This window comes from Gavialis gangeticus, unplaced genomic scaffold (assembly GCF_001723915.1).
Source record: "Gavialis gangeticus isolate Ggan-Ray unplaced genomic scaffold, GavGan_comp1, whole genome shotgun sequence".
NCBI lineage: Eukaryota > Metazoa > Chordata > Crocodylia > Gavialidae > Gavialis > Gavialis gangeticus.
The window spans coordinates 103456460-103466756 of record NW_017728992.1 but is presented as its reverse complement, the minus strand read 5'-3'; the positions used below and the strand labels follow the sequence as shown (position 1 = coordinate 103466756).

The 10297-nt window shown below is 42.7% G+C and overlaps 1 protein-coding gene across 2 annotated transcripts in view; it reads left to right on the top strand.

The window, feature by feature from the left end:
* Positions 1 to 10297, top strand: part of KCTD1 (potassium channel tetramerization domain containing 1) — a 183301-nt gene that overhangs the window by 97479 nt on the left and 75525 nt on the right. The window contains exon 1 of one of the 2 annotated variants that reach the window (XM_019526511.1): positions 3530 to 4546. The exons of the other annotated variant lie outside the window; for it this stretch is intronic. The gene's annotated coding sequence lies outside the window, so the exon portion shown is untranslated. Of the gene's footprint in view, positions 1 to 3529; positions 4547 to 10297 lie in introns of those variants that run through there. 2 annotated transcript variants of the gene reach the window in all.

Sequence of the window (10297 nt, the reverse complement as noted above, 5' to 3'; positions counted from 1 at the left end):
TAGTCTGTCTCAATCTATTTGCAGCTTCTCTCTCCCTTCAAGTGTGTCCACCTCACCCCACATCTTAGTGTCATCAGCAAACTTGGACAGCGTGCTTTCCACCCCCTCGGCCAAGTCGCTGATGAAGATGTTAAACAGTGCAGGCCTGAGCCCTGGGGTACCCCACTGCTCACATCTCGCCAGGTTGAGTACAACCTGTCCACCACTACTCTCTGGGTGTGCCCCATCAGCTAGTTTTTTACCCATCCAACTGTGCAGGCATCAATGCCACAATCACTTAATTTATTGATGAGGATGGGGTGAGAGACAGTGTCAAAGACCTTCTTAAAGTCTAGGAAAACTTCGCCCATGGTGACACCATCATCCAAGGATTTAGTTACTTGGTCATAAATGGTCATACTTGGTCTTGCACTGTTCTCCATTTGCCTGTTCCTTTAGATTTATTAGCTGTATAGAGCAAGGATCATATACCTTCCTCTGCACAACACCTAACACCAGACTGATGCTATCAGAAACTAACTATCGCAAAACAGCTTACAATATCACTTCTCGACACGTAGTTTGGCATGTTGCTCATGGTAGTCTGAATGGTTTTGTAACTGCACCAGAAAAGGTTGGATAATTGCTTGTCTGGTGGTTTAGTCCAAGATGATCCTGTATTGAACAGGAGACTGGCATAAGTGATTTTGTGAGGTCCCTTCCAGCCCTACTTTGCTATAATCCTGTGATTCTAAACAGTACTCATTATGCTGCTTTTGCTGCTGCTTTACCTAGAGTAAGGTACCTCTAGACTATATATTAGAATCATTTTTTTTCCTACCTGTGGGGTTGTCTAGTCTCATGATTGCCACAGTTGCACTGCAGTATAAAAAGACTTTACCAGTTATTGCATGAAATATTTAGGGGTTTTTTTCTGCCTTTAATTTTTGCATATAGAGAGTTTTATTGACTCTCCTGCATTGTTAGGAGACAATTGCTGTCTTATTTCAATGTTTTATGCAGTAAGAGAAACAACAAGAAAACATCTCGTTAAAATCCAACATGGTGATTCAGGGAAAAGTGTAGTGTCTAAAACCATTTCTACCTCCTTTTCCAAATGTTTTTGCTCTTAAAAGTTGAGGACATCCAAAAAATGTGGTCTGTTGATGGGCACGTATTATCTTTCTGTTGCTAGGCAAATTAATAAAACACATTTAAGAGCAGAGGAAAGCAGAAGGCTGGCTGATTCAAAGGGAGAGGCTGTGTTTTTGCATCACCACCCTTTCAAAGCTTCTCTGATTCAAAAGAACTATTGGATTGCGAAGGCAAGGCCTATGCCACACCAGGAGTTCCCAGTTCAGCTGTTTTCCCAGGGTAAAATTATAAGTCATGCTTTGTCAGCACAGATGGTAACTGGCACTGCTCCTTCTGCCTCTAAGGGTGAAATTGCTAGGGGGAGAACAAACAGCTAATGTGCCTCTGGAAGTTTAACAATGGGTGTTAGCCTCACTTTGTAAGAGGCAGACTTTCTTTTGGAATGTTCCCAAAGAGAGGCGCTATTGAAAATGTAGTAGAAATACTTATGCAAAGTCTCGTGTGTATGGTTTTTTTTGGTTTTTTTTGGTTTTTTGTGCCTCAAACTGGACAACTAAAAAGCCCCCCCCCCCATATTGACAGTTAACCAATTCTTCAAAAAAGCATCTTGCATAGAGAGGGGTGGGTGTATGTGTAAATTGGACAGTATCTTCAGACATAACTTCTTATATGTAGAGTTCACTTACCCTCATATGCAAATAGAGAGAGAATAATGCTGAAATTATTTTTGCAACTCTTGTTTTTTCAGTATTACTCATCATCAAAGGACTAATTCCCATGAGTCTAAGACTATACACTTAGTACAAGAATAACTTAACCAGTATTTCTCAAATGTTGACCCCATGTTTAAGAAGTGAGTGTATTTTGAATTTTGAGAATTAACACGGGACAAAGTCCTTGGGTTTATTCTCCTTGTTTAAATTGATAGAAGAGTGTTGTTCCTATTTTCCTTGTATGAAGACTTTACAAAAATTAAGATGAACGTGTCCCAGACATAGGCAGAAATCCTCCAATAGGCAAGTGCTGCAACTAGATAAATTGGAGCCCTATAAATGCTTGATAAGAATAGTAATGATAATAATAGCTTCGTTTGCTATAAACATGATAGTTCCAATGAAAGGGGATTTTTTCCTCCAAGGCTAAAGTATAGTAATGTTTGGAAGCTTTATTACTGCTATGGAAGGAACCCTGTCCACACTCTTGCCAGGAAGAAGGGTTGTACTGCAGTGACAACATCATGCCAGTATCTAAGGACCAAAGGCCAAATTTAGCCCTAACATTTGTAGTTATGTTATCAGGAATTGCAACATGCGTTAGCTTAGTTATCAATGAAGTGGCCTAGGATGTATGCATCTAGGTACTGCTTAGTGGCAGTAAAGGCATCTACAAAGGAAAACTGATGTTAAAACTGAACATACTGCTTGCCCATCATCAGCAGAAGCATACAACTTTGATATGCCACCTTTCATATGGTATAGAAATAGAAAAAGTAAATTCTGTCTCCTGTTTATTATTTCAGATATAATATAGACAAGGGAGAAAAGAGATCTTTTAAGCTTTACAGAAAAATGAATTAACTTACAGGAAAACTCTTCCTTGTGTCAGGAGTCTGTAGAGGCAAAATCTTCTGTACCAACTCTGGTAATGTTGTGGATAGGGCCGTATGTATACCTGTTGTTGAATGTCATTGATCCTAGAAACAATATTCCCTGGTGACTCACCAGTATCTAACAGTGAGTATTGTTAGATGTACTGTATAAAAGTTACTTTTTGAGATTCGCCACGGGATCTCATTGCAGGTGTTGCTTTTACTAGCTTTTGCTGTATCTACAGAATCATCCTCACCTGCCTTTTATGGTGATAATAGCTTAGCTAAGGTCATAGGAATGCATTTGTCCACACTTCTCAAAGTGTATTGGCTATTGTATTGGCTTTGAGCCTATTGTATTGGCTCATATAGAAGACATAGAGGAATCAAATGGAGGAAGCAACTCAAACATTTCTTTCAACCTCTGCTCCAAAAGCAGTTTGGAGAGTAAAAGTCTGCTAAGAGTGAAGAAAAGCATCCTAATGGATAAATGGTTTGAAAGTTTCCTACTGCTTCTTGAAGATGTCTTTAGATAAGGCTCAGCAGGTGCCTTGGCCTTTACTCTGACATCCTGTGCCTAATGCATTCACAGTTTGTGTTCTCAAGAATGGTTACAAAAGTCTGTTGGCTGTACATGCTGTGGTATACAACCTCCAGTTATGCAAAGTTTAGCTTTGCATATGCACTCTAGTGCAGTTTACAGATACTGTAATGAAACTGCTTCACAGAGAATTGCCACTATTCCCGAATAAGGAGGAAATCCATGGAAAATTTGAAGAATTTCAGAGTAATCTTGTTTTAGTTATGAAAACAAAACCTGTGGGCAAAGAGATGGGGGACAAAAGCAGGGGACAGGCAGGTGCTAAACCAGAATCTCAAGCTACATATTGTTCCCCTATTCTAACAAAAATGTTAAGGAACCACCCAGCTTAAAGCTGCCCAAGCCAGGCATTGCCCTAGCCACTCCTTTCCTCTCAGCCACCTCTTTTATCCCTCTCACTCCCCAGCATAAAGTGTGTCAGGAAAGGAAATAAACAGATGGGAACATGGTGGAACGGAGCTTTAAGTAAAGGTCACTGCATCAATGGCATAAAGGAAGCGGTTGTTGTAAGCATCACTGGGGACAGAGACTGTGCAGATCAGCCCTCAGAATTGGAAGTCCTTTGAGTCTGATATGTAGCTAAATAGCTATGTACGTTTTAACATCAAGAAAATTATGATTATTTTTGGCCTTCTGCTGTTTCTTGTGTTTCCAAGGTTTAAAGGTATCTTCGGAGAAGTTAAAGGCACCTAAAATCAGGGTTTACAGAGGGTATGTGTAAACAAGGCTCATCTTCACTGCTTATTGGCTCAAATGCTGTCTCTCACCTAGTTGCAAATTAAACTGTAAATGCAAAAATCTCTACCTAGAGTTAAGCTGTGTTGGAGGTGGCTGGCTTTTGAAGCGCAAGTACTGCTGAAGCTTGAGAATGCAGTATGGATTCTGCAGCAACTCCCTGAGGTTTTGGGAGCACCATAATTCCTGCCCAGGGCTGCTTGTGCCTAGGCATCTTGCCTCCAGACAGGCAGATATCCCCACCCAGCATGCATGCTGTGCTTTGCTTGGACCACACCTTGCACATGGTTTTCTGCACCCCTAGCATTTATTCACCATTGGTGAAACACTAGCAATCTTGCTGTAATGCCAGCAGTTTGATGTGGTTGTGTCCAGCAACTGAAGTATGAGGCCATGCTGAAGGAGCTTGTGGAGGACCTATATCCAGCCACAGCAGTCTTGAATGAGGCAGAGCTGGTGCTTCACTGCCCCTCTGACTTTACCATGGACTCTGAGGAAGAGTTGGAGGAATGGGATTAAGGAAGCAGCAGCTAAAAGAGCATCCTCAGGTAAGGGCTCTAATCGCTATTGTTATAGTTAGGAAGGACAAAAGAGATGTATCGCTGTCTCTGTCAGACCAATCTATACTGCTTGACAGGGGTGGGCAGATGCTGGCTGTAACTCTCCTTCTAGATATGGGAATTGGCATACATTTCTCCTCTTCCCAGCAGCCAGAGGGTGGGTATCAGCTATTGTGATTCCCTGAGGAGTGCAGGAAGCTGCCATATCCCAGTGATAATGATGCCTCTATATCCTTTGCTGGGCATGACATCTTCTGGCCTTGCTATACCTTGCCCTGGCATCCCCATGAAATCCCAAATGGATTCAAATAGGGACCTATGTGCAAAAGAGACCTTATTGCTGTAAACTTACAAATGCTGGCAAACAGAGGATTGTGGGGTGCATGTCTAGCTGGGGTTTTTTTTTACGCTTCACTTCAGCATGTAAAGGGGCAGTGCAAACTTCCTTCACTCTCAGTTGTTGTTGACTGTCTCCTTTAGTCATGCATTTGCTTCTCAGTCAGATGGTGACACGGTATAAAATGAGGGATTTCTATTATTCTCCCTTTTACTCAGCTAAGCAAGCTGACGTATTCTAGTGCCATCTCGGCTTGAAATAAGAGCATCCCTCATTTTGTGGTGTCCTATGCCTGTTCTCTATGCGAACACTCAAGCTCCCAAACAACAGGTAACTGGTTTTTGCTTTTTGAATAAAAGTGGGGGGGGAAAAAGAGTTGAGGTGCTACTATTTAGTTGCTCCAGAATAGATTTATAGTTACAGAGGGAAGGCTTAGAGCTGATGATATTGCAATAGATCTTGCTTTGATGCAAAAGCTTAAAAAGGGCATACTATTCCCCTTCTCCCACACACACTAGACAAAGTACCCTGTTTCTTTACTTCACAGACTCCAGTTTTTTTGTTTATTTTAATTTTGTGCCTCAGGCTGAATTAGCTAAATCAGTTCCGAATTCCATCAACTGAGCAGAACGCTAATCATTCAAGTCCATTTGGTGTTACCACTGGCAAGTATCTTCCATCCCAGACTCTTCTGCCTGGCACTTCAGATGCTCCCAAATCCATGGCAGACATCCTACGTGCAGGCCCTAAGCCCAGAGATCTGAGGGTTTGGATGCCTCTGAGTCTTGCCTGCCCTTAGCTCAAAGGCCAACAGAGCAAGCTAGAGAGAAATCCCTTATTTCCATAAAATAGGCGTATAGCTGAGATCCTCCCATTGGGAGGCTATAGTATACTCTCATAAGGTGTCTTGTCTGCAGTGCATTGGACAGGCCTTCGCCCTCGACTACACGATGCCACTCAAGGACATTTTAGCCCAGGGAACAGACTGATGCAGTGACTACTCTTGATATTAGCCCGCAAGAGGCACAAGTACACCTTAGCCACCCCATAATCTCTCAGAAGGCTGTTAATAATCAACATCAAATGCCAGAATGGGAGACATAGGAGGGAGAGGGGTGGATCTGCTGATAGAGATGCATATGGACTTACACAGAAGATGGAACCACTTTTGAGCTTCAGAGGAAGATGGTGGAGGAAGAATGGAAATCCCATGCTATAGCTGAGAGAATACAGGGAGTATTGAATTTCTGGTGGCAGAATGCATCACTTGTCAGAGAGATATAGCTAATTAGCCAGGTTAGTCTGAAGTAAAATAAAAGGCAGGGTATATTTACACCTTACAGACTAACCAAATTGTGTGCGTGTGTGTATCCACATTTTATTTGAATATAAGATGACCCTAAATGTAAAACAACCCCCTAATTATTGGATTCTATATATGGAAAATTTATAAATTTACTGTAAGTTACCAGGTATGGAATCTAATTATTGGAGGTTTGCCTTGAATTTGTCCCCTTCCCACAGGGATAATAAATCTGGGGGGGTCAGGTAACCCCCTTACCCTCTGTCCTCCCACAACTTCTAACCTCTGCACACCCTCCCCCCCCCACACACACACTTTTACTGTCAGACCCTGCTCTCTCTGAGCATCTGAAAGTGAGGAAGAAATGTGAAAACATTGACCTTAAAATAAACATACCCATAATAAGTTGCATATAGGCACATTACTACCAGTACCCATAGACTTAGTTCATCCAGAATTGATGCATTTTACCTTTTTTGAAACTGCTGCAAGCTTTAGCACCGGTTCTCCATAAGCACATTTTTAAGCAGCACTTTTGTACCTGCTTATGTATAGTACAAATGTATGCATGATATTATTCCAAAGCTAAAAGGCTCATAATTTACCATATAGTTCACTAGGCTGGGGCCTCAGCAGAGTCGACAGCACTTCAAGCCATGGTGACCCAACAGCTCAGCATTGCTCGGTCTGTGTATATATTCCAGGTACCCCTTCTCCCCCCAAAATCCATGTGCTAATTACCTCCCCGCCCCAGATTGGAACCAGGTTTTTTTTATTATAAGTCCTGGGATCCAGGTGAGGGCACCCTGGTCTGGCTTCACCTTATGGAGGACAGAGCCACTCTGATCATATGCAACAGGCTGAGAGAGGAGCTGACAAAGGGCTTCTGGGTGAACTGTTTGGGGCCCTGTTTGCCAGACATCTAAGGCTGGTGAAGAAACAGGAATCATTGGAAACGGGAAAAAATAGTGCAGCTCAGCTGTGGGAGTGAGGAGGAAATTGAAATGTATTCAGTGTCATAGTTCATCATGACTTGAAAAAGAGTGGACACTGAGGAAGACTGGGTACAATGGGCCCTACTGTGTGTCTTACTCAGTTGGGCTATATTTAACCTATTTTTTATGTAGGTTCTTATTGGACTCTTGTGGGCTAAAATCAAGTGTAGGGAGCAGCTGAAGTCCCAGACTAAAGAGTCGGGGATAGAGGATGCTTGTCTGTCATTTCTGGGGGCATCTGAATGCCAAGGCCTCTGGCATGCCTGCCAATGGATTTGGGAGTATCAGAGTGAGGTCCCAGAGTAAGAGGCTGGGAAGGAGGATGCTTGCTGGTTGTAGCACTGTACGTGGTGTTTAGAATGACTGAGTTCTGCCTGCTCAATTGATACGGGTTTTGGAATGACTGAGTTCTACGCAATTGATATGATTTGAAACTGATTTGGCTGATTTGGCCTGGAACACAAAATATATTAATTAAAAAAAAATTGTGTAGGTTCTCATCAGCATATTTGCCTAATATGGCCATATGTTTTAGTTATGCTCAGTATTGGCTGCATTCAATCAAGTTCCTAGTTGGTTTCCATTACTGAGCACGTGGCATTTTTGGCAGCAGTTTAATGACAATGTATTTAGTGAGGTATCCTTGTATGTGAATATGAGATGAGGGGCTTTTTTCCTCACGGTGATCAGGGGGCAAAAACCTTGTCTTATATTCAAGTAAACTGTGTATATATTGTATAGAAGGGTGTTTGTGCCCAAAAGCTTGCAAATAAAAATTTTTCCAGCTATTTAGTTGGTCTAATAAAAGGTATCACATCTATACAAAGAACTTTGTCTGCCTATGTCTTTAGACCAACACAGCTACAACCAAAAAAACCCTATATGTTGTACAAGCTTTTATAGAGAGAGAATGAGCATTAACTCATTTCATGGCTGAATCTACTTTGATTAGTCTATAAGGTGTAAATCTGCTTTCTACCAGAATATCTCGCCCAAAACTCTACCAAGCAACAGCAAGATTGCAAACATCAGTACAAGCAATGGCTGCAAAACACAGACCTTTTTTTTTAAATACCCTCAGACAACATGGCCAACAAGTGCCAGAACAACCTAGTTCCTGCAGTAGCCTAATTTCAGGTCTAGATTCACACTGTAGCTAGGAACTCTTGTGTCATTATGAGCTGCAGCCATCAATTTCCATTGGAGAATTATAGTTGGTCCTAGGAAAGAAGTACCTTCTGGGTCAGGTTCATCCTCATCACTCTACTCTGTGCATGGATGGTGGAGTGACAGCAAATACCTGATCCTGTGTCCTGTAACATTTGACATGCATTTTAGTCTCATCATCCCTGTCTGAAACAGTGCTGCTGATAGTGATGCTTGCTGTTAAAATATATATATTTTTTTAATCTTGTTGCTTCTGTAAGTCCTTTGGCTGTTCTGGGCTGAGGGCACTTAATTTTAGTGTCACCCTCACACTAATTTAGAGCCAGTCACAGTTTTCTTTTACTTAAACTTTCTTTTTTTCCATTGAGAAATCTTGATTTCTCAGAACAAACTTCTCATAGGAATCATAACTGGTGAGAGCCACGCTGGTACCTGATTTGGGGCAGCAGCTAGACACTGGGGTTGCTGACAGATGATGAGGCCCACTGCTCTAACTCATGGTGCTTTACATAAAGTGCCATGAGATAGTGCCCTCAACCCCCCCAACCTCCTCCCAATCCAACAGAAGTTCACCTGTTGGGTTGCCTGGGGGAGGGATTGAGGCTGCCTGCAGGTGAGCAGTGAGCTGAGGAGCTGCCCCCCTTCCCAGCTCTGGGGCTGTCAGCAGGGAAAGAGCTCTGGGGCTGTCAGCTGCATCAGCCCAGCCCCAAACGTGGAAAATTAACCATAGGGAACGCAAGTTCCCTAAGGCACTCTTTCTTTCTTTCTTTTTTTTTTTTTTTAAGAGCACCTTCATTTGATACCTCATTTGAGGAAGTTTAATTTTTCAGACAATCTGCCACTTTAAAAGCACTCTGCTATCATGCACTTATGTCATGGTATGGCTGTAAAGTGCTTTCAGGGGTCTGATTGTGCAAAAAATTTAACTTCTGTCTGCACCCTGGGTCTCAGGGGTGACTGGTGCCTCCTGAGTCTGGGGGGGGGACAATTTGTGGGTGGGCCCGGGGGCAGGCCAAAAGCCCCATATCCATTCCTATACTTCTGTGCCATGGCTTAGTGCCCACTCCCCTCCTTCCCCCACCCAACATGCCACCGACCCACGCAGCAAAAAAACTGCCCTATCCTGAGTGGTGCCAAGTCAGAGGCCAATCTCAGGAGGGGTATATGCCCTCCCCCCCGGTGCCCTCCATACCAGTTGCCTACGCTGGGTCTAGTGCTTTTATATATTCATGTAGTAATGCTTAGGTTTTCTTAGGCAGGAACATTGATAGAGAGACCACTCCTCTGTCTCTGAATCTCTAAAATGGGTCAAGTAGCATTGGTAGGAAAAGCCATGAGCCTGCTTATTATTCAGAGTGGGATGCAAGGTTTTTCATCTACACTGCAATGGATAATACCCTGAGTAGGTATACTCTGATTTGCTGTGAGAATGCTACTCACACCCATGTCCAGAACAGACAGATTTTTATTTTTCAAAGTACACCGTAAACATGTGGAATATTGCAACTTTAAGTGTCAAGAAAGATGCAAGAGAGTCAAATGAGGGAAGGACCTTCACTTGAGACAGAACTGTGATAGTGTGCCTGCTATAACTTGAGAATGGCTAAAAGTTAGCTTTTGTGGTACAGCCATGGTTCTCAAGCAAGATTGCTGAGATATACCAATCCAAGCTAACAATGACCAGAAGCCAAGACCTGTAGTCCAAAATAGGTTTATATCTAGTTGATAGGGCTGTGCAAAGCTTCAGGTGCTGATTAGATTTGGAGGCAATTTGGCCCAATTCAGCGGCCGAATCTCCAAATCTGAATTGATTCAGGGGACCAATTAAAAAGTTCAAATCAATTCAAAGCTCTCTGAATCAATTTGAAGAGCTTCGGTGATTCAGGCAGTCCCTGCTGGCTGCAGCAGGGAGCTGGACCTGGACTTCATGCTGGTAA